This window comes from Jatropha curcas, chromosome 10, assembly GCF_041381405.1.
Source record: "Jatropha curcas cultivar XTBG-Jc1 chromosome 10, XTBG_Jcur_1.0, whole genome shotgun sequence".
In the NCBI taxonomy this organism is placed as follows: domain Eukaryota; kingdom Viridiplantae; phylum Streptophyta; class Magnoliopsida; order Malpighiales; family Euphorbiaceae; genus Jatropha; species Jatropha curcas.
The window spans coordinates 12,948,633-12,954,080 of NC_143160.1; positions in this window are offsets into that span (position 1 = coordinate 12,948,633).

The following is a 5,448-nucleotide window of genomic DNA, read 5'->3' on the forward strand; positions in this document are numbered from 1 at the left end:
AATTTTCTATTGTGGGCTTAATATGTAAAATAAATACTTACAGCAGTCTAATTGTAAAGTCAATTTCAAATGTGGTCTTGATTGTGAATAATTAACTATTGAGGTATCAACTAATTATAGATATTAAGTGTAGAGACCATTATATAATTTCTATTTTGTTAAAGGACCGAAATAGGAATTGTACTAACGCTACAGGTATATAAAGGTCGTGGTCCCCAGAGGAGTTGAATACGATTCAGTTTTACATTCCTTTCGTACTGCTTCCACTAAATCGATTTTTCAATTCTCTGGAAGGCTGCAAACCTAATTCTACACATCGAGATCGATGAACAACGATGTCAGGTACGCAACCTTTTCTTATTCAATCTATTTTGTGGAATCTAGTGGTTTGCACGATCTAGGTTATTGTGGAATTATTTGAGATTAATTCATAACTACTATCACCAGTCATCATTTACCACTGACCACCACCACTAGCTACCACAACTGGCCACCACCACCAGCCACCACCGGCCCCCGTTGGCTTTCATAATATATATATATATATATATATAAAGTCTTCATTTTATGATATATAATAAAAGGTTTTGGCTTTGCCTACTGAACCCACGCCTACTGAAGCCATGAGTAAGTCCCATGTGAGTGGCATCTAACGGGTATAACCAGGAAGGGTATAACCAGGAAGGGTATAACCAGGTAGTTAAAAACTTTTCTTTCCAAAAGCTTTGATTAGAGTCTTCCCTTAACATTAACCTAGTGAGAAAAGTAGTTTTATATTCTTGAAAATTACCTAAGTGTTTACATTTTAAATTACTAAGTAATTCTGCATTTTTATCTTTTAAGTGAGATGGATCCCCAATAAAATGAAGTGAAATAGTGAGAATTAAAGATGACACAGCATCCTGAATTACTTCACCATTTTCATCATATATAGGCTCAACTTCATCATTGACTTGAATTGAATTTAAGATTTCTAGTTGTTGTTGTTCAGTGAGATGATAGTCCCACCAACCTTTAAGTTGTCCAGTAAATCCAGCAATGAGGATTTCTGCAATAGCTTTATCAGAAATAATTGACTGCGTTTTATAAGCATTTGCAACCATGGTCATTTGTTGCAAAATACTTAATATATTATATTCACTTAAACCATCTATGTTCCATTCATAGATTGTTGAAGCATTATATTTAAATTAAGATATAGTGTTAGGTTTATCAATAATGCCTAAGTCTGGTGCTCTATTTATTATTTCTCGATGATGATTTATAGGATTTAACTCAAATTGTTTAGCATTTTCTGAGTCAGGTTCACTGTCATTAGAGTTGGTGTTTTCTTCTATAGTGTTTATATTTCTAGAGGCTTCAGTAGTGTCAGGAGCTACATGTTGATTAGTTGCTGAATGAACCTCAAGTTTACTCAATTGATCTTTTAATTTATTTACAAATTCTTGTTTACTTGATTGAGAAATTTGATAAGGTTTAAACATGTGAGTTTTTACAGTTTCTTTTCCTTTTATGGTTTCTGACACTAAAGGTTTATCTTCTAGCATATGTTCTATTCGTTTTAATTGTGAGTTTAAACAAATTAAACTTGCATTACTAAAGTTATTTTGTTCAATTACCTTTTTATTTACATCATTATCTTGAGCAATTTTATAAGGTGCACAAATAATTTCATTGTCTTGATATTTTAGTTTACTAATTGTTTTAGGAGGAAAATCACTTTTTAATGTTTGATCATTTACTATCCATTCTGGTCTTTTATCTCTTATAGTAATTGGATTTACACTTTTATCAGATTTATTTTCTTTAATTAATTTATACCATTCAAAGAATTTAAGTTCAGTTTGGTTACTTAATTTATAATCTAAATATTCATATTTTAATTCTTCAAAAGAGTAAGTTTTTAATATCTTTTTCATTTTAATTAAATTTTTGGTTTTAGATATTTCTTTGATTAAGCTTTTCTCAATATCATCTTTATTAAGAACATTTAATTCTCTGTTTATATCACGAACATTTTCAGTTATAGCTGAAGCTGTTGGGGATTCTGGAGAAGAATTTACTAAATTAAATTGTTGGTTTAAGTAATTATCTACAGGATTATATACTGCCTGTGGAATAGAATTACTATAATCAACACCTTTCATTTTTAAATTTGGAATATCAGAAGTAGAAAATCTCGGTTTTACTAATGTTTGAATTATTGGTTTAGTCTCAGTCTCTTTATATTTAGCATAAATAACAGAAGGTACAGATGTAGTAGGTTTATCATTTTCATCTGTAGTTATAGAGGAAGATGACCCTGTATACCTCATACTTTGACTTCTATTAAATTTTAATGTAACCTTACCGTCTTCAAATTGTTCTATTTTTTGTAAATTGATGTTTGGTTTTACTTTATCAATAACTGGAGGAGGTACAACCCCCTCTAAAATCCATTCATCTGGAAGTGTTATATCCTTTCATTGGATGGTTTTAGGAATTACTGTGTTTGTTTTAGTCAAATCTGTTTGAAGAAATCTTGTTTCACCAATTTTAGGTTGTAATTTATATTTAGTACCAAAAGCTGAATTCATTGCCTTATAATGAATTTTATAAATTAAAGCTATAGGAATTGATCCTTGCTTCATTTTATAATTATGAGTTTTAATTTCCAAAACTATAGTTTCTAAAATATTTAAATCATTTAATGAGACAGTCATATCTGGATAGACCTCAAAGGAGATCGGTCCTTCACTTAAGCTAGTTTCAACTGATCCTAATAAAGAATCTTGAAAATTTAAAAATCTAGCATCTCTTACTACTGCAAGTATACTAGTATTTAATCCTTCTCTGGTTAAAGGTTTTATTCCTACTTGAATTAATCCTATATGAATATATTTATATTTTTTACTTTTATGATGTTGCAAAGTTTTAGAAGATAAAAGAGTTATTCTTTCAAAGGGTTTACTTAATTGAAAATCTCTTTCTTCGGTTTTAATTACATAATCTGTTTTAAATAAATTAAATTTAGAAACTTTATAAATTTGTTCTTTATCAACTTTAGGAATTTCCCATTCATCAATTGCTTTACTAAAATCTTGCAAAATTAATTCATTTCTATTTATAACCATTTTAATTTCTGAGTTATCTGAGTCTTCAGATTTATTACTTCTAGCTGATCTACATAAGAAAGGATCCATTTTATAATATACGATAAAATTTTTTGACTACCTGGTTATACCCTTCCTGGTTATACCCGTTAGATGCCACTCACATGGGACTTACTCATGGGTTCAGTAGGCGTGGGTTCAGTAAGCAAAGCCAAAATCTTTTATTATATATCATAAAATGAAGACTTTTTATGTATCTCTACCACGTAGCACTAAATCCAATGGCTCTGATACCAACAAAAAGACTAAAGACTAAAGACTTAAGACTTACAAAAACAAAAGACTAAAAATAATAAAGACTTATGACTAAAGACTAATGACTTGCTTTTAAGACTAAAGACTTATACTTTTAAACTAAAGACTTATGCTTTTTAATTTTTTATCGTACCTTTGAAAACAAAACCAATAAAACTTTTGACAAAGACTAATGAATTACAAGTCATATATATGTAGAGAGCTAAAATTATTACTAGGATTTAAATAAATACAGATACAAATATTTAAAGATAAATTATAACTGTGAACTAAAATGCTATGATTAATTGGGTTTATATGAATACTTATATAATTCATTAAGTATAATTTTACTTCAGAATCAACATACAGTTTACACAAAATATATATATATACATTCTTGTATTTAACAATAAAATTTGTAAATTATAAAATTATTATTATTATTAACATTTTTTATAGTCTTATGAGATAAAAACTTTAATATTTTAAACTAATTCTCAATATTACAATCAAATAACGAAAAATATAACTTTTCATATAATTTACTCTTTGGATTTGCACCAAAAAAATAAAAAGATCATTTAAGAATTTAAATTTAAATCAATTAATAATTAAAAATAATGAAATATTTGATTTAGATCAAATACAGTTAAGAAACAATTTAAAAATGATAATAAATATTTTTAAAACCAAATATTCATGTAATCAAATATTTTCTAATTCTATAATTTTTTTTAATAAAATATTTTGCTTAATCATATTTTAAACCAAAGATAAGACACTATAATTTTTATATATATTATTGTTATGTATTCAAATAATTTTTTTACCTAATTTTAAAATTTTAAAATAATTTTTATAAGTTAAAAATATTTAAAAATTATTTTTTATTAAAAATGGGCTTTTTGTTCTTTTGGTGCAAGTTTAGAAAGTAAATTGTACAAAAAGTTGAATTTTGTGCAAACTAAATATTGCTCCAAGTTTAGGGGGCAAATTGAACTTTATTTCTAAATTATTTATCTAAACACAAAGAATGTAAAAAAATTATGACAAATAAATAATTAAGACCTCCATGATAAAAAATTTTTTTAAGTTGTTATCTTAAATATATATTTATAATTATAAATACTTGAAATACAAAATTAAAAAAAAAAAAAAAGAATGGAAGAAACTATCTTAGACGATTACAATTTGCAATTTATTACATATCTATTTTTGTCACTTTAATAACTAATTCACATATTAATTTGAAATCAGTAATTCACATGGACAATATTGTATGGAACAAACTGAAATAGAGTACATCGTAGAAGATTAATTTAATCTCTTTTAAAGATATTAAAATTTTTAAAATTTTCAATTTATCTCTAAATAAGCTAGAGATGCTATAATTTTCAATAATGATATTAATTTCGAAATTTAACTAAACCTGTGTCTTGAGTAATGTCATACTTCTTTAAAAATTATCTTGTGTCCCGTGTCTGTACTTATATAACCTAAAGTGTCCCAATTTAGAATTCCTAATTTTCATATAATTATAATTCTTAATTAAGATAACTTTTATAATTATTATATAGTTTATTTTGATACTTGTTAAACATTACCCATATTTCTAAATAATCACAGTTCCCAATTGATAACTTAAAGTGTTGTTAAACGGGATTACCAAATAAAACAAAGATTTTTCCTAGGTTCCTGTATAGCACAAGTTCCTAATTGACAACTTAAGGAGTTCTTCAACGTGATTTAATTGATTAGACAAACCAAATTAACTTAATTTTTTAAACAAATCCTTCCACGTGATTTGTTCTATATAATTTATTTGACTTTTAGTGCGTATTTTTTTTAAACCAAATAATTTTTTTTTATTTCAACATTTAACCATGTTAATTAATTTCCGTTTATATGAGTAAAATAATTTTCAGGAAAATATTTTCCATAATTTTTCGTTGTTTGGGTTGTTTAGGAAAATAAATCAACGAAAAATATTTTCTTGGTCAAAGGAAAATTAAGTCATTTTTTAAGGAAAACAACTTCTCATTTTCGAAAGAGTAAAACA